Source organism: Cavia porcellus, unplaced genomic scaffold (genome assembly GCF_034190915.1).
Source record: "Cavia porcellus strain 051 isolate PalLab524CR breed Dunkin Hartley unplaced genomic scaffold, mCavPor4.1 scaffold_2, whole genome shotgun sequence".
NCBI classification, from domain to species: Eukaryota; Metazoa; Chordata; class Mammalia; order Rodentia; family Caviidae; genus Cavia; species Cavia porcellus.
The window spans coordinates 55,143,044-55,163,115 of NW_026947485.1; the positions used below are offsets into that span (position 1 = coordinate 55,143,044).

A 20,072-nucleotide genomic window follows, 5' to 3' on the forward strand; every position below is an offset into this window, starting at 1 on the left:
TCTATGGTCATACACCAAAAATTACTGGTTTGGAAAGGAAATCAATAAACAGAAAATTCTCACTCAATCAAGTTCTAAGAAATAAGACAAAAAGTCATTGAACAGAGGCTAGCATTCCTGAAGGCATGTCTTCTGAATGATAACGTTGGTCAAGTTGAGGATGAGGGCAGGCAGCAGTACACCACTTGCTCTCTGCAACTCTTTCCATATAGGAAAGAGAAAGAGTTGTGCCAGCCCCAGCTGATTTATTTCCTAGCCCCAGTTGGGTAAACTGGAATAGCAAAACAAAAATGCCATCTCCACACGCATGTCAAAAGGATAGGAAAAGTGTCTTCTAATAGTAAAGGCATTCTTATTTCTAGGTTAATTTTCAGGTTAAATGGAATTCAAATATAATTCTGGCAAGTTTAATTAAAGAACCTGAGAAACTCTTCCTAAACTATATATGAAAGCTCAGGTCTTGAAAATGATGATCACGGTAGTTAGTGTCTTACCAAACACTATGATAGGCTACAAAGCTCTAATAATATAAACCATACAGTTGCTTGTGTGCTGCTAGCATTGATACAGGTCAGTGGACGAGAATAGAGTACTAAAAAACACGTCCAAATATAAATAAGGGCTTGATATGCAATAAAACGACTGAAAATACTCCTGGGCCACAGATGGATAGCTTAGTAGATGTATTTGAAAAACTGGCTCACAATAAGGAGAAAGTTAAGCATACTGTGCCACATACTATATAAAGGTGCTATCCAGATGGACTTAAAGACCTAAATGAGAAAAATATAACTTAAAATCAGGAAGATGTAGATTATCTTTGTGACTTCTGAGTGGGGAAGCTGTTCCTCAATATAACTATAAAAATATAAACTTCAATATGAAAAGATAACAATATATTTGACTACTTTAAATGTCATGGATTTTTTTCAGGTGCCATAACAGTTAACAGATTCAGGAAAAGTATCTGAAATATCCAACATAATAAGAAATAAACATCAAAAAGTATTAAAGAAGTCAACTTCTATTGGCAAGAAAAAATAACTGTTCTCCTAAAGGAGTAAAGATATAAATAAGTAATACACAGACATAAAATAATTAACAAATATGTGGTTAAGGTAGTAAAAGTTCATCAATAGTGAAAGAATTACACATGAAAATAAATGTTATCTTTCTTTGTAGAGATTTTCTTTAAAAATAAAAAATGACTGTTAAGTTATTTAGAAAATAATACAAAATTCTAACACATGTGTGATTGGTAGATAAGGTAGATAAGATCATTTAACTAAGTGCTGAAATTCTAAACATAAATCAAACCAAAAAAAGAAGGGAAGGATGATCAAATAGGTGGAAAAAATTGAACTACCATGGAAGGGTTGACAATACTGTTACTTGATCAGTAACCAATGATTTTTAAATGCCCTTGCATAAACGAAACAGTACAGGAAAAGAACAATTCAGTATCTCAAAACAGATACAAAGAACAGAGAATTTCTGAAACATGAACCAAAACAAATGGACCAAAACAAAATAAATAACATGAGCTTGGGAAAGATTTAGAAGGCTGAATATCTAATTAAAATGCAACTACCGTACTCCAACTAAATAAATTGAATTAATATAATCAAACCACTTAAGAGATAGTATATAGACACATCATTTTAAGGTTTTTGTTGTTTTCAAATTACTAGAATATGGGAGGTACAGTGAATTTGTATTATTATTGGAGTAATTTATGCTTGTGAAGAAATTACCATAATCTAACAAAAAGCTTAGTGTTTAAATCGAGCAAAAAGAATGATGTAACCTTCTTTTGTTGAAAAGGGAAGCAGAAATTGGACTTGCTTATAAAAGCAGAAAACCTAATTGATCTCAACTGTGTGATAAAGTTTTCTAACTAATGTTATTTAAGATTTGATACTGTATTGATAAACCATAACATCATCTCTAGTCCATAAATTCATACAATTAAAGTTTGTCAATTTACAATTTTATAAATTATTTATTAAAACTTGCAAATGTACATACATTTTCTCTGTAAAGTACAATATAGCATATACAAAATCATTTTCTCTGGGTGGTTATTTGTAATGTATTTTTCTATTTTTCAAAATTCCACAATATGCATATAGTTATTTTAAAACCAGAAATATATGTATCAAATTTTCAAAATGAAATACTAGACATAACCTAAATAGCAGTTTAAGAGACGTCATTGCTCAGTATGTTAAGCTAGTATAAGTAGAAAAGAAAGAAAACCATGTCGATTCACTCAATTAAGAAGAATTCACTAATTTGGACTCCCAAGAGTGTATCATTATCTCGAGATACTGTTGCCTATAACCAGTGTTCATTTTGCATTTAATCTATAGTAAACATGGTTTCTTCATCTGTGTTACTACAGCTGGAGCAGCTGGCATTACAAGCAGCCCGGAGGCCTGGGATTTTCCTGACTTCCCTGCAGTTGCCTCGGGGCTGTGTGATGGACTGCGGTGTCCCTAAGGAGAGTTAGAGTAGATGAATACATCTGGATAGACAAAGTGTTTAATAACTATTTAGAAATGCTTGAGTTCCTCCTAATTATTCTTCTTTTGTTCCTTTTTACTTTGTGTTTTTGACATTAAGAAAATTAGAGATATCAAAAGAAAAATGTGATGATGATGATGATGATGATTTAGAAGTACAATAAAGAAAAAGTAAAAGGGTCAAATTCAGTGTAGTCAGATGATCTGCTGGGTTAACTAGGATTATCAAATGAGAGATACAGACAATAAATCTCAGCCATGTGGAAGCCAAATATGAAACAGAGAAGGAGCGAATCCTAACATATAGATGGTCACTATGAAGATTGTCCTTCTCACCCAGTAATCTGCACTTTTCTCTCCAAAGTTCAATGGCTGCAGTTTTCACAGTGGCTTCTGTCCTATCTCCAGTTATTTCTGTTCTTTCACATTCTGAATTTTTGGGAAATTTTATTATTGCCTTGATATACCACTTTTTTGTCTAAAAGTCTGTGTAACATATTTGTTTCACTTAGGAAGGGTACCTGAAACAATCTGACCCATGGATTCAGATTGACAGTAAATTGCCACCAGTTTAGAGTGAGATAAATCACAAATTGATGATGTTTAGATACCTACTTGTATACAGTGATTTGACATTGCCAGGATGACTTACTCATGATGACTGGTCTGCTTGAATGAGTAATGAGCCACTTCAGGTGTTGTTGAACTTGAGTTCTAAGCTTCAGAAGTCACAAATTCTGCCCCAAATTATAATGTAGAATATTTTAGGATTATTTTGAGAACTCTATCCCAATATTGTATAAAATTTGGAATATGGAGTATACTCATTTAATTCAAAGTTATAACCTTAATTGTAAATACAGGGTTAATTGTCAACACTTGTCACTGATGACGTTTTAAAAGTCCATATTGGAGATAAAGAATTGCCTGCTTCATTTTGAAATTAAGTATCTTTTGCTTAAGAAATTATTGCTTGTGATTAATACTGCTATTAGTCCAATAAAAATTACATAAATTAGCAAGTAATCATTAAGTTTGTCACAAATTAATCATAATATTTATATATGTATTCAGTATTGGAAATTACTAATAGGTTTTTAGCATTGGACTTTGCTATTTTGCTCTGAACTTTTCATATAATTGCTAAAAGGAAAAGTAGAGTCAATGTGATTTTCTATATTAATCAACAATTTTCATGCTTTCACCAAGTTTCTAAAGTTGCTTTAACTTTTTTCTTTTAACCTGTCTATGTTTATTTTGATTTTATTTGATGAAACATGATTTGAATGCAATAATAAAAATTGGAGTTCACATTTTTCTTTTGTTCAAATATAGTATTGTGTTCTATTTCATTTTATATACATATTAGCCTGAAACTATTTAGAAATAAATAAAAATTTACCTGTTATTGGATGCCTCAGTAAGCACTACACTAAAAGGATTAAATATAATGGAATATTAGAACAGCATAATTGGGGAGATCAAAACCCACTGAAAGTCTTGAAATATTACAGAGTTTGACTATACGACACAATACAAGGCTACAAGAAAGGTTAGCCTCTGTAAAACAATGATAAGGCATATAAAGTATACTGTACTGGACTTATTTGCTTGTTTTTGTTTTCTCTCTGCCCAGCAGCTGCTTATTCTGGGAACTTCTTACCCTGCTCCCACACATCTAAGCAGATTCTTTGATATCCAAGGCTATTTCACAGATGCACAACCTAGAAGGCTACACAGGACCCCTCTCAGGAGAACTCTGTGCCTGCTACTTTAATACCTTGAGGGGCTCTAAAAATTCTCAGTAATTTTTGAAAATGGTCCTTGTATTTTCAAATTGAATTACGTCTCACAAAATTATGCAGCAGCCCTGGGTAGTAACTATATCAGTATGATGCAAACACACTCCTCTGCCATACTGACTAGCTCAAGGCTAGAAGCCAGAATAAAGACAATCACAAGGCTTCCCTGTGAACTTGAAACTTGGGGATAAAAGGCTCAGAGACAATACGTAGGTCACGTCTCAGTTGTAGTAGCCAAACTAAAGATCCAACTAATACAGAACTAAATTTATTCTTTTCTTTCTGAGGCTAGATGGTTCAGCTATGCTTAAAATCTTGTGAAAAGCACTATCATGCTATCTTCCTTCTTATTTTGAACAGTTTTTCTCCTTGTAACTAAAAAATATAACTGAGATGTAATTTTCAGTCTTAAACTTTGCTCCTCTATTTTCCTCCCCTCATAGAGGGAGAAAATAAACTAGGGGACATCAAGAATTGAGACAACTTCAGGGTCACACGCTGAGTTTAGGAAAAGCCATCTGAGATTTGGTGGTCTCCCATGAGAATGCATAACCCTCCAAGAATATAATGGAACAGGGAGTGTCACAAAATTTTTTGAATGCACAACTGATTTCAAACATCTGCATTTGTTATGATTTGACACTGCATTCGGGATTCTCCTATGTTCTTAGCCTTCTTGCTTTATTCTTTCAAACCTCATAAAAATGGGTAGAAAGAACATACATACCAAGTTATCCAATCTGAAGCCACATATAAACATGGAAACATTCCTGCCTCAGATGTAGAAGATACTAAGGCCGACCTTACTCTATTGTTGAAAGAGCTGGAAATTAGGACTATGGTGAGAAACCATAACATGGTGTTCACCCAAACATGAGAAAGCAAAAATTTTTCAAAAGTGATAGTAAACCAGCATGAATAACCAGAAACTCTAACCAGATATACAACCCCCAAGTACAACAAATTTTCTGAAATCACTTCTTCCTATAGGAAAGTATTAAGCAAATTTGAACTTACTGGACAAAGTATTCAAATCTGAGATATTAAAAAAGGATGAAATGCGCATAAAATATGAAACAATGAAGCAAGTGACAAATAAAAATTAAGATTATGAAGAAACATAAATACTGCTGCACAGTATTTATGACTATCACAAGTGATATTAGTTACATTGTTCTAATATTTGTCATAACAATATAAATTTCTCTGACTTTTTAATTTTCTGTACATAGAGGGATGCTTATAGTAACATCATTTATTTTTTCCATCATAAGCAAGTGACAAAATCATTTGTAGTAGGTTATTATATTCATTTGTTCATGGTTTTTTGGTCTGGAAAACTTGAAACTTAAGGATAAAAGACTCAAGTACAATACTTTCAAATCGCCTTAAATTTAAAAAGAAATCATTTTTTCAATAGTATGTTTAGTAGTAGGGTTTAGCTCTCAAACAGCCTCCAACATCCTCAAATGTACGTAGGATGACTGGACCGTGGGCTTCCACAGTCATCACCGGACTCCTCCATGAAGGAGTCCAGCAGCTGAGAAGGCTGTTAGGAGGAGACCCCTGGATGGAGATGGGTCACTGGGGTGTCACCGGGAAGGCATATTCTCAGGCCAGGCTCGTCCCTTTTCTCTCTGCTCCTGGGCTGCCAAGGCTCAGGCCTTTTTTCCATGATCCCGCTCTGCCATCCTGTTTCTGCTTTGATTCCAGCTGACCCAAGGTCATGAAAAAATGAAAAAAAAAACTTAGGTAATATTACATTCAAGGTCTTGGAAGAGACGCTGAAATGAACAACCCTAAAATTTGCGGTGCACTGGTCGAGTGGTATATCAGCTTCTGCTGAGATTTATTTTTATCTCCTTTTTCTTTGGAGAGTTTTGTTGATGATTTATCTTTCAGGCATATTAATTGTCATATAGAAATCTGTTTTCCTTTTTTTTTTCCCTTGGTGCCAGGGATCGAACTACAGTCTTGTGTTTGCCAAACAGGCACTTACATCGCTGAGCTAAACCCCCAGCCCCAATCTGTTTTCCTTTAAAACAGTGTTTGTTATATTATGGTCTCTATTTTTATGGGAGTTTGAGAATTTCAAAGCGAGGGTGAAATTTAGATCTTATCAGTGTTATGTAGAATGTAGGTGCACTAATCACTGAATTTTCAGGGAATTATAACCTATGTCCCACTTATTGTGTGATGATTATTACAGTATATTACATTATGTTGTGCAGAATTACTTTTGTTTCTTAGGAATTTCCCCTGAGAAGGTGAATTTTTAAAAAAATTTCTATATTCTTTCTTGAAATTACTAAATAGTTATCATTCTAGCACAACACAATTCAGCTACAAAGTTTGAGGTGGTCTCTCTGACATATGAAATATATATTAGGATTAATATTAAATATAAATCTAGGATTACTAATCTTATCATAGCCAAAAGATGAAGACTGAACGATTTATGTTACAGCTGTGTACGGACAAAAATTGTGCTATAACACAATCATCCTAGAATAGCGTTGCACTTAGGAAGCATCTGATCTAAGTGGTTGTCAGGTTGTAATCTGGGTTGCAGATTTTAAAAAATGAAAAATTTATTTCGTCACAGGTTAAACTAATTTTGCTAAGATCCTGTTGATTCTATTGTGTCTTTTTAAATGGTTCTCCTCAATCAGTATGTATACTTGATTCCCATTATCCTAATAGCCATTTGTAAAGTGATACAAAACAAACTTAAGTATTTTCTTCTGTTATTTCATTAGATCACATTCAGTATTGTTTCTGAGTGAAATAAAATATTTAGGATAGCTTCCAAATAGAAAACTAAATTATGTTTTTTTCTGGATTTTAATGATTTTATGAAAATGATGGGTTCATAAAATGCCCCAGAAAATATATTCTTTTGAATATATTTCTAAGTTAAATTTAACTGTGTATAAAATAAAATTAAAATAAATAATCTTTTATAATTTTTCTTTGTAAAAATACTAGATAGTTATGTTATAAACAGTGTCATTACTTTGACAGTTACCAAAAAAAAGACCTTGGTGCTTGCTATAGAGGATTTGATTCATTAAGTGAAATGATAATCAGAAGATGTCATCTTGGATGAATTTTATCTCAGAGGGGTCAAAAGGAGTGCACACCACTCTCAATTTTTTGTTTTGTTTTTTGGATACGGGGTCTTGCTCTGTCATTCAGGCTGACTTGAATACACTTTGTAGGCCAGGCTGGTCTCAAACTTGCAGTGATCTTCTTGTCTCAGCGTCCTGAGTGCTGGCATTACAGGCATGCATCACTGTGCCTGGCTTACACAACTCTTGATTTTGTTGGAATTTTAGTCTTGGCTAGAACAGATGTTGGAGTTTCAAGTTTGGCTAGAACAGAATTCTAAAAGGTAGAATTTTGTTGTCAGAGCACAATTGGGAAATGGAGGATGGACTCACACAAAGATGAACAAAGCAGAAAACCTTCTCATTGTGCAGAGAAGCCAGGGTTGTAGACAGGAAATTATGAATTGCATAAATATGAGTAAATTGAGAATAAAAATATGAATGAGGACAATGCAGAATACCATGGTTAATTTGATATGTAATCTGGCCCTGAAATGTTAATCTCATATACGATTTTTATAAGTACTGTGCACTTGCCAATTGTACCATTGGAATTCGTTACACATGATTTTTAATTTCCTGATATCTGATTTTAAATGTAAAAAGAAATAGGTCCAATTCATTTTTTTTATTTAAGGCAAAAAAGAAAAAAAAAACAGAAAAAGGGTACAAGTAATACAAAATTTAAAAAATAAAGAGTAAGAAATCACTAGTTAGATTACATATTCTCATCTTAGAAATAGTTGTTCAAGTTACAAAATTGAAGCATATAAAGTGGACTTTCAAACAGTGAGAGTGCAAATAGTTTTGTTCAATGATCCAAAAACACTCAATAATATGGTTATCTATCTTATACACTTAAACATATATGCAATTATAACCTTTAGAGCACTTTCTTTTCTTCTCTTTTGTACAAAGACAATTACACATTTTGGGTTTTATTACTCCCACAGTTCTTATTACTTTTTTTGAAGAGAGTAAAACCAAATGCAACATATCAGAACAGAGTCAGCCAAATCAAAAGGATGGACATAATAGATAATGTAAAAACAAAATATAAGGTGATCAACAATGGTTACCATACTGTCTCTTGCTATTTTAAGAAGAATTGGCAGTTATAATAAAATTGAACTAAACAGTAAAGAATAAAACCAAATCATTGGAGACATTACAGGATTTTAAAAGAAAATAATAGTCAACCAGAATAGGCATCATAATGATTCTTATTGTCTTCACAGTTATGCCTATACTTTCAAACTTGGTACTATCAAGCAAAGCAGAATAGAGGAAAATCAGTCAAAACAAGATGGTGAGGGCAATACAGGATTTCAAATTAAGTTAATAGGAAATCAAAGTAGGTTACTATAATGTATCCTGCTATTTTTTATTAATTTTTCCCTTAATTAAAAAGATAAAAAGAAAAAAGTAAATAATTAAAAGGGGGGGGATTGAGATAAAAGAGGGCATAACAGAACAGCGCAAGTCAAAACATAAACATTTAAGCAAAACAGTGTTTCACCATAAGATATCCTGACATAAAAATAGTTACCATAGTGTCTCTTTCCTTGAAATCTTTGAGTATAACTTCTTATACTGTAGCACCAAACATATCAAGACACTATAAAACCATTCAAGAGAATGACATTATTACAGTGTATTTAGAACCAATTGATAGAAAATGAACAATGGTTTCTATATAAACTCCTTGTCTATAAAAGTTTTTGCTTATATTATCATATATAATAACATCCAATAAGATACAACCTTTTAAGATTGATGGAGACAGAAGAATACAAGTTTGATGGGACTTTAAAACAAGATGATACTAAATCAGCACTAGCTATTATGATGTCTTGTTTTCTCCAAAAAAGCTGTTTCTACCTTCCGATCTTCTCTGCCTCATTTCTGTTGAGCTGTTTTTCTTTCGTTTGTTGTCAGTTTGTCTTCTTCATTTTGTTTTCTGCTCCATTCATTGTGGCCTCTCTACCACTATTTCTGAAATCTTGGTATTTTCCTTTTTTAGACTATCCTGCAGTATTCTCTGTAGTGTTGAATTGGTGGTTGCAAATTCCCCTAGTTCCTCTTTATCCTGGAAGCACCTTGTTTTTCCATCAATTTCTAGGGAGAGTTGTGCAAGATATCTCAATCTTGGCTGGAGATTATTATCTTTCAAAGCTTGAATTATTTCCCCCCACACTCTTCGTGATTTGATGGTTTGTGCCAAGAAGTCTGCTGTAATTCTGATGGGTGTTCCCTTGTAAGTGATCTGTTTCTTGTCTCTGATGGCTTTAATATTCTGTTCTTATATTGGATTTCTGCAATTTTGATTATTATATGCCTGGGTGTAGCTCTGTTTGGGTTGTAGGTGGCTGGAGTCCTGTATGCCTCATATATCTGAGTATCTTTACCATTTGCTAAATTAGGGAAATTCTCTTGGATTATTTCTGTGAATAGCTTTTGTAGTCCATTTGTTTGTGTCCCCACTTCTTCTCTTTTGTTCTTAATTCTTAAGTTATAGATCCTCTTATCATCTTCTAGCTTTTGTATTGTTGCTGTTGGTTTTTTTGTTATTTTTAAGAAGTTTTTCATTTCATGCTCCCATATTACAAATCTGCCCTCTAGTTTAGATAATCTATCCTTAGTTTCTTTCAAGCTGTTATGCCAGTTTTTGATAGAGTTTTTAGTTTCCTGGTAATCTCTTTGAACCTGCTTCACGTATTCTGTTTTCTCTATTTTCTCCATCAACAATGCTCCCCTTTTTTTCTGTTCTTGCATTCCACCATCTGTTTTTTCTTGGGTAGTGCTTAACATTTCTCTAACTATTCTGCTTATGTCTTGCTTCAGGTATTAATAACTTCATTCTTGAACTTATCTATGAGGCTCTGGAGGTAGCGCTTTATGTCTATTGGTGCTGTGTCTGCTATTACATGTTTCCCAGGATTGGGAGCCAAGGACCCTTTCTTGTTGCTCCCTCTTCCCATATTCTTTGTTCCTTATATATAAGCGTATATAGGAGGCCCAGCTTCCTTCCCTGTCGGCCACAGTCTGTTTGAATTGCACTGGCTAGGTGTTCCCACTCACCACAGTGCACCCGGGAGACACAGACCTGGGCAGTCTATGCCGGGCCCACCCCTCCAGGTCAACCTACTGCAGGCTTCACTGCTAGGGTGCACCTCCAGGCACTGGGACCTGGGTTGGGCTAGCCTACTGGGTCTCAGCCAGTGGCATCTCACAGGCCAGGCACTCCCCACCAATTCCACTTGAGAGGGGGATATGTGACTGAAGTCACTGCAACATCTTGTTCCAGAAAGTTGGCCCGGTCCAAGTATGTCCTCCGCTGAAGCCTCCTTTTCTATTGAAGGGTCCCCGATCAGCTCACTCACCGTAGGTGGATGCAGGGCACCTGGCCAGTCCCACTTCCAATTCCATTCAACGCTTCCTCCTCTCAGAGCCTTCACACCTCTCTCCCCACCGTGCTGACCGGAAAGCAGCAGCGGCTGCAGGAAATTCAAATCGCAGTTTCCAGTTGCGCAGGGTCCAGCTTCCGTGCTGAGACCTTATCTGTTCCTGCTGTATCACCGGGATTGCATTTCCAGTTGGTTTCTCTTAATTTAGTTTGTTCCTGGGTTGGCAAAGAATATCCCCCCCTTGCCTAGGACTTCCTGCCCAGCACCATTCCTGGATTTCAAGTTTCATGGCTATCTATCCGCCATGTTCTTCCGGAACTGAAGTCTTCACTTGCTGTTTCCTTCATCTGCCAAATAAATTACTTTCATATGCATTCTTGTCTCAAGGGCTGCTGTGAATCAGAAGTTTGAGTATTTCAGGACATATTCTCTTTCTAAGTCATTTCTTGAGGTATGGTTCAGTTCACTGTGATTCTACAAAAGCCATTGTTGAGCCAGGGATTTAGCTCAGTGGCATAAGCACCTGCCTGGCAAGGGTGAGGTCATGAGTTCAATCCTCTGCAGACTTCGGGCGCTGGCCAGGTACAAGGCGAGGAGCCCCAGGGAGAAGCCGTGAGTCTTCCTTCCCTGTGTGGCTGAGGCCTCATGAGCGAGCCCCGGGTGGCGTGGGCCCCGTGTGGATGGGCTGGCACTCGCCGTGCACTGTTGCAGCTCCTCCCGGAGCCCTGATGCTGCGCCTATAGCTGCGCAGTTCTCCAGGGCCAGCTGTGCATCAGTCTAATTCATTTTAATAAATGTTTTATTTTACCCTCTATATAACTCTATATGCCAATATGTAGTCAATACAGAAGTTGTAAGATATATGTGTATTTCTATTCTAAGACTTCACAATCCAGTAACATTTTTTCACAGCATATCTTATTTCGAAGTAGTCACAATTTAAGTGCCACATGTGGTTACTTGTTGTTGCATCAGAGAGTAGAGGCCTAGAGCTATGGTAGTGATCGATAGTTTCATGTGTGAGACTCTAGGATTAATTCATCAATAGCAAACTATATCAGGGACCATTTCACTGAAGAATACAAAATAGAAAATTTTAAATTCTAGACATTCTGTAGTCTCAATTGTATTCTTAGTTGCTCATTTATTTTTTGAACCTCAGAGTTATTGACTATGTAGTAAGAGAAACACTTATATGCTTGATGTATCAAAGTCTGAGATATTCTATGAGTAGTTTGAATAGAGTTGTTATTCAAAATATAAAAATTTTAGCCTATTACTCATAAAATTGAGAGAAAAAGAGAGCATAGAAATTGAAAGTACCTATCTAGTCAACAGGAACTACAATTTCTATTTTGACTGATTATTTTTATTTTTGTAGGGAATTTCTATTAGTTAGCTTTTGGATTATATAAAACAGCTAAGCAAATATGTTTCATTTTTCTGGAATTAAAAGCAAAAATAAAAATTTTAAGTCTTAAAATATTATCCATGGTACTTAAACATAGCATTTATTACTTTAACTACAAAAAAAGAAACAAAATAAAATTCCAGGGAAAATGTGATTAATACAGCAAAACAAGCTGGAATCATCCTAGCAGGAGGAATATATAGAAAAATCAGTGAACCCAGGCTTCCTCTGCTTCTTTAACAAACTAAACGTACACTCTTGCCGAGCTTTATTAAAAGATTTGTGTTTTAATCATGTGTAATTACCAATGAGGGAAATCTAATAATGTGTTCATCAGCCATCTGTTTATTTGAAGTTGTAAATCAGTATTAGAAAAACATCTTCAAGCAAGATGAAAATATGCAATGAAGATTAACATCATAAATGCTTAATATTAACTTTTTACCTTCTTTATGTATGCTCATATTTGTCTAATTTCAAAGATTACATTTTGTAATTGGCTAATAAAGTTGTTTAATGTGTATTTTAACAGTCATGTCTGGGTTAATCATTTCATCATTTCTTCATGTGTTTATTTTCCAAACCCAAAGGTTTTGTTATTCTTTTCATAAATTTGTTGTTTCTTACATTTTTAATTTTAGTCTTATCATTATTATTTTCTTTTTCTTGTTTGTTCAGGTTCAATTTAAATTTCTCACTCAAGGTTTTCATACTCAAAATCACTGATGTTCTTTGGTTGAACAGACTGGGGATGGATCAGTCACAGCTTTTCAGCTTTGTATTTTTTGTTCTTTTAATTTTTGACATAGGTTCTCACTATATTGCCCAAACTGGGCTCAGATTTACCGTTTTCCTACTCCAGCACCCAGGTGCACCACCATGCCCACCTTATATTTTTCTTATGCGCATTTATGAAGCTGTACATTTCCCACTAAGTCTTACTTTGTTTTAAGACATGCTTGAATGTATATTTTTACTGCAACATAGATATATTTTCATTTATTTTTAAGAAATGTATATTTTAAAAATTCCTTTTTAATTGCTCCTTTTGTCAAAATGTAATTTGTAAATACATGTATTGAGTTCCAAATATATTCTAATTCAAAACATTCTTCATAAATTTCTAGTTCTATTTCCTTGCGGTCCAAGATCAGATTCTTTATTATTCTATATTATACTAATACAATAAAATTCACTGTTTTGTGTCTAGCATATGATGAATATAAATTTTCCATATTCTTTGAAGATAAAATACACTTATTTTGATTATTCTTTGTTTTCTGCATATATAGTGACTCCAATACACAAACACACACATGTGCACAAGTAAATAGTCCCAAATTACTTAAGTAATCTTTTGTATACTTACCACCGTTTGTCTTCTAGATTTCCCAGTGTGTCACAGTGGTATACTTTCAGATTTATTCATTTTTTCATGTATTTCTGTCAATATTTCTTTATAAACATTGTAGACATAATTTTGTGTTTAAAATACAAATGAACTGATAATCATTTTTGAGTACTGAAACTTTTATCATTATGAAATATGCTTCTGTATCTCTAGAACTTTCTTAATACCTGCAAAAATTTGTTCTATTTAGTCTAATAACTTTTGTTTTTTTCAGATTTTAATATTAATGCAAATAATGGTTTATTTTGGTTTTAATCTATCATCTTTTTACTGATCTACTTGCTTGATATCACCTACTATTTTACATTCTTTTATTTGTTTTCAGCCTAATTGTTCATCAATCTACTTGGGAGTTACAAGTTTTATTATTTATTTAGTTGAGTTATTTTAAAAATAAACACATAAATTATTAAAATCAAATGTTATTACCTTAAAATCATTTTTGCAAACAAAATACTAAGAACATTCTAACTCCATTTAAACGTTTCCAACAAAAAGCCATTATGAATTTAATTCTATAATTTTTAAAATTCTAAGAAGATATTTTGAATTTTGCTTGAATTTTTAAAATTCAAACAAAATCATTTGAATTTACCCACATATTTACTTTGTATTGCTTGTCTGCATTTTCAAGGTTGTCAGTTGTTTTCAACATTTTAAGAAACTTAGGGCGCAATAATTTCTATTGTTCTGTGTGAGAATTTACTTGTTAGACCAGTTGCTGTTCTTTTAAATGAATCTTTCTCATGACTGCTTTTAAGTTTCGATTTCTTTGCTATTTAGCAATCTAATATCTTAATTAATATAATTCTTTTTTATTTCTTTTTCTTATGCTTACAGATGTGATTTAAACCTTTCTTTTGATGGCTACAGTAACTTTTGAAAAATAGTAGTGTAAAATTCTTCTTCATCCCTTCCTTTTTCTATTAGATTTTAAAGAAATAAAATTTAGATCTTATCATTGTATGATTTATATTTATAGCCCTTTTTTTGTCTTTTGTCTTTTTATTTATGTTTCAGTATAGATAATTTCATCCATCCTGTCTTTTATTAATTATCCCTCAACTTTTAATTATAATTGAATGTGTGAATTCAATTGTTTGAAGAGTTTATTGCTTGATTTTTTAGGAATCATTAGATTTATTTATTTTACCTCCTTAATATTTCTTGGCACTTACCTCTGATGAGAAAAATTTCCTCATTTTGCATTTGAATCACTGTGCCTTCAGAGTGGTAGTGAACTGGCCAGATGCATTATCAAAAAATGAAAGATTTAGGATTGGAATTGAAGCTGAGCCAACTCCACAACTACAGTACCTGTGTATATAATCAATTTTCCAGTGGGCTTCGGCTGGATACCAACAGAAAGCTACATATGGTTAAACAAATTAAGCTTATTCTTTCTTGCAAGAATAGAGAATGCAATTCACAGGGAAATATAAAGTGCCTAAGTGATAGTATACATTTACTTATTAACAATTTGGGGATTCAGTTGGGTGCTTTACAAGGCGGACCTAAGGATGGGCTTTTCTTTACATTTGCCATTAAAATTCTGTCAGAAGTGGCTATATAACAAATTTGCAGTTATACCAGTGTTTTTTTTTTTTTTCCCCACTGAGCATGATTTATTGAGCAATGTGATGTGGTGACAGTTGCAGAAACATTTCGGACTCTACACTGGAAAAATTGGCCACTTTTAATTTGTTTTTGATATAAATTATATCAAAATAAATGGCTAGTGTTCCCTTGGGTAGGTTTGAAGTCAAGCGCTTAGATTACAAAACCCATGTAATAGCAATATGCACCAGAATTAGTTATCCTTAAGACAGTGAAGTTTTTTCTTTTTGTTTTTTAACATATAGTGTTCTCTTTGACCCGTATTAGGTGTAGCAAGAAATATTACCTATAGCATAAACTTACCTTCACAGAGAAAGAGAAAACTAGGGACTGAACATTGCTCATGAGAATTGCAGTAAATGTATTTAGAGATGTCTGGCTTTCAGAGCAGAAGTGGTATCATTCATTACTTTTGTTATAGACAGGCACAAGTTTTGAATATCTTCTCTAGTTTTTTTTATTTGTATAAAAATCATAAGTTGAAGAATATTCTAAAAAGGCAATATATTTTATTTATTGGAAAATTTTATTTTTTTAAATACATGTGCTTATTTTATTTTAAAGGCTTCTGTGTTACAATTAAGGAAATATGACTTACTAGTGAGACAATTATTTTTGTGTCTGAAAATCTCTAATTATTCCAATTAGCCAGCATAAGTAAGGCTATGGAATATAGATAATGTCTAGTATATAGCTGAACATAACTTTTATTTATGAATATAGATAAAAGTCTATATAGTTGAGCATAAAAATTTGGGGGAAGATAAGTATCATATATTGAATAGAATTGTCATTTTTTGTACCTTGAGTTGGATAAATTCATGGAGTTATATTTCATAGTCTCATAAACTGGATTGACATAGCTTTAGAGAAAACAATTATAGGTTAGTCCTAATCCTTGTTGAGAGGATTGTAAGGTCCAGGCAAAAGCATTTTGTTAATGTAAGGTTAATATTCAAGACAATGTGAAAATCCAGAAGTGTCCTGTTGAAGAGAATTTGTCTTTTGAAGTGTTGAACTGCTATTGATTTTTAACAGCAAGGCTAATAAAAGGGTGACAAATTCAGGAATTCATTAGCTTCAGAGTAGGTAGCTATCATCCAGGAAAAATGTGTAAGTGTTGTTTTGTGATGAGTAGTAGAAGGTCAAGTATAAAGATTCAGCAAAATAAGATTAATGTCAAGATAATTATATTAGTGTTTTAGAGAACAGGAAATTTGAGTAATAGGCAAGCTTACTAGCAGAAAGGCAGAAAATAGTGTTGACAAATTAGAAATCAGCAGCTTCTAAAGATTCCTAAAAACAATTGGTTTAAGATTTCTAGATGGAGTGGATGCCCAGTAGAGAAAAGAAAGTGTTTTTTCTATGTGTGGAGCCTAATCCCCTTTGTGACTTCATTTGGACAAAGTTATTAGTAGGTAATTAAAGTTAAATGAGGTCATAGGGTTAAGGACTAATCTTATAGTATTGGTGGCCTTCTAAGAAGAGGGATAGCAAGTGATCAATGTGCAGATACAAGCAAAGGTGACATTTTGTTATGACAACACAAATTACTGCATAAAACAACATCTTTGAGATAGGAATATATAAATCTAATTCACAGGAACTCATACATCATTGATACTTTGGAGTTTCAGTCTTGTGTTAGTTGATAATAATATCTGATAAGATTCTTTTTATTAAGTCTTAAAGGCTTGTTTTCTAATGTCTTTTCCAAGGAAATAAGTCTTCAAATTATTAGTCACGTAGGTAGGTATTTTGGAAATATGTATCATGTCTATTGAACTAGAACTGAAGACACTGTGTAAGTCCTTGCAGTTATCAACCATATTTGCTTCTATAATAGAATGTAGTACTGTTGGTAAGCTTCTGAACGCCTGAGACAGTGTGGTACTGGTTCTTAAGGGGATTATATATAGGTTCCTAAGAGTTAGAATACTCTTCATTCTTACAGACATTAAAACTAATGATAATGTTTTAGACCATGAGAATTCAAAAGCTTCAGAAGACTTTAACAGTTTCACTTTGTGATTCCATAGTTCTATTCTTCTTCAATATTGTTGATAATAAGGATAAAGTTGGACAAAAGGAAAAAATAACATTCAGCATTCTTTAATAAGAGTACTAGTAATGTAATTGTGTGTATCAGTGGAGAGAAATGCAAAAGTTCTTCAGGTTGAAAAGCAAAATCAGAAACTTTTTTTATAACAGAGGGCTCAGTAACAATATTGCATGCACATATAGCATTTTTCAATTGGTTGACATTTCGTTTGCTTCCACATTTTTGCTACTGTGAATAATGCAAGTAATGATGTTAATGTACAAGTTTTTTAAACATAAAACTTAATAAAAATTACTAAATATGAGGAAGACAGTTGGATCATATAGTTACTCTGCTTAACACATTTAATGATTTTCTAACTTGTCCAAGTATTTGTACCATTTTACAATCTCATTAATGGTACGTGAGGGTTCCAGTTTTTCTATTTTCTTCAATAACACTTCTTCATATTTACCCTTCAATTTTAGTCATTTTACTATAAAATGACATAGTATCTCATACTACGCTTGATTTTATTTCTCTTGTGCATAACGGTAATCGATTGTATGCTTACTTGTCATTAGTCAACATTCTTTAAAATTATTATTGGTTTGTTTTTAATAGAGATATTTGCCTTTTTCAATTGTTACAGAGCTTTAGTCTAAGAAAAAGTGTCTTCAAATACTCAGCTTACAAATATTTTCCCATTCATTTGAACTGTCTTTAGTTTTAAACTTTGATATTCCATGTATTTATTTTTTGCGACTTGTGGTTTTGTTGTCATATTCAAGAAACCAGTACTGATTGAAGGATAAAATGTACTCATTTTCTTATAAGATATTTACACTTCTAACTCATACATTTAAGTCTGTGATGCATGAGTAAGTATTTTTATGATAAGAAGTACTCTCACTGTATTCTGATGCTACAGTAAAATCTTTCTTACTCATTTTGTCATCTTTAGTTCAAATTCATAGTTACATTAGTTTGATCCAGAGATGTATTAGATGCATTTAAAATAAATATTGTAGGAAACATAAACCAACATGGATATTTGCAAGGACATTAGATCTGTCCATTTATGATCTATTCATTTAAAACCATGACTAGTTTTCTTTGGAAATTCTGTGTATTTGAGCATGGTGGGAAAATAACAGTGATATCTTACAGTCATTAAGAAAACCTTTGACGCTGTAGACTTTCTGAAAGGTCTCTGGTATATCTTTCTTTGGGGGAAGGAGAAGGTTGCTAGAGCGCAAACCCAGGGCTACACTCTTATTTCTTATTTTCTTAATAAATGAGCCCACATGAGTGGCTTCTTGAACTCATTTTAAATTTCACTGGGCCACGTCTGTGCTACTGCCTGTCACTGATTAAGTTTAGTATCTGTAATAACACAAGAATTTATTTATCTAACCAATTGTTAGATGATTCCAACATATTTAATCTTACAATGGTCATTTATTTCTATTTAAATGGCCAGCTTTAAAAAGCAGACAAATGTATCCAAATATTTTCCACACATTCTCAAACCCTGCATTCCAAAATGTTTTTAATTGTTTACTAATTCTCTCTGTTAATTAAAGAACCCCAAGTCAATTAGGTCAATAGCCAGAAGGGATTATAGTTCCTCTTCTCTCCTCCTATTAGAATATCTTATATGGGTCTAATGTGTCAAAGCAAAGACGCAGTGGGTCCTCGGGTGCGAAATTTTGGATCTTCTTGGGTCTTCCAGTGGGAGCCGTGATCAACTGTGCTGACAACACAGGGGCCAAAAATCCGCGTATCATCTCTGTGAAGGAGATCAAGGGGGCTGAACAGACTTCCCTCTGCTGGTGTAGGGGACATGGTGATGGCCACAGTCAAGAAGGGCAAACCAGAGCTCAGAAAGAAGGTGCGTGCGGCAGTGGTTATCTGACAGTGGAAATTGTACCCGAGAAAAGATTGAATGTTCCTTTATTTCAAGGACAACTCAGGGATCATAGTGAACAACAAAGGTGAGATGAAGTGTTCTGCCATCACAGGACCAGTAGCAAAGGAGTGCACAGATCTGTGGCCAAGGATTGCATCCAACGCGGCAGCATCCCGTGACTTGCATGTGCCTACAGAATAAATGGCCCCATAACAACAACAGCAACAACAACAACAACAACAACAACAGAATTACACTTATGGAATCATGAATGAATTCAAAGTGAATCAGAAGTAAGCAGTAACCTTTCTCCAAAAGCCTTCAATTTCTTTTTGACATAGTTCATTGCTTATATGTAGACATACAAGAAATCTTGCATATTAGTCTTATAACCTATGACATTGCTGAAGCAATTTATTATTTCTAATGCATTTTGAGAAAGTGTAATTTTCTTAGGATTTGCCATGTAGAGTATCCAGTCATCTGCCAGTAGAGATAGTTTTAGTATTTGTTTTCAATCTGCAAGGCTTTTAGTCCTTTTTAGATAGTAATTTGCATATTTTGAGTGGTTTGAATAATTTGAGTCTTCCCTATTTTTGCTTCATTGGTCTGTTTAAAAATTTACCTACCTTTGTTAATTTTTATACTGAACCAATTTTTGATTTATCTAATTTTTTCTATTCTCTAATTTTAATTCTTTCCAGTTTGATCAATATTATTTCCTTCTTTGTTTGCAGTAGCTTTAACTTACTCTTTTGTAGTTTACTTGATGAAAAGTTAGGTTATTGATGATAGATCTTTTTTCATTCATTTCTAAGTGTTGTCTAATTCCGCTG

At 33.4% G+C, this 20,072-nt stretch overlaps 1 pseudogene; it reads left to right on the forward strand.

Moving 5' to 3' along the window:
* Window positions 1–5,807: 5,807 nt before the first annotated feature.
* On the forward strand, window positions 5,808–19,830 carry LOC100728831 (large ribosomal subunit protein uL14-like; annotated as a pseudogene).
* The last annotated feature ends 242 nt before the right edge of the window (window positions 19,831–20,072 follow it).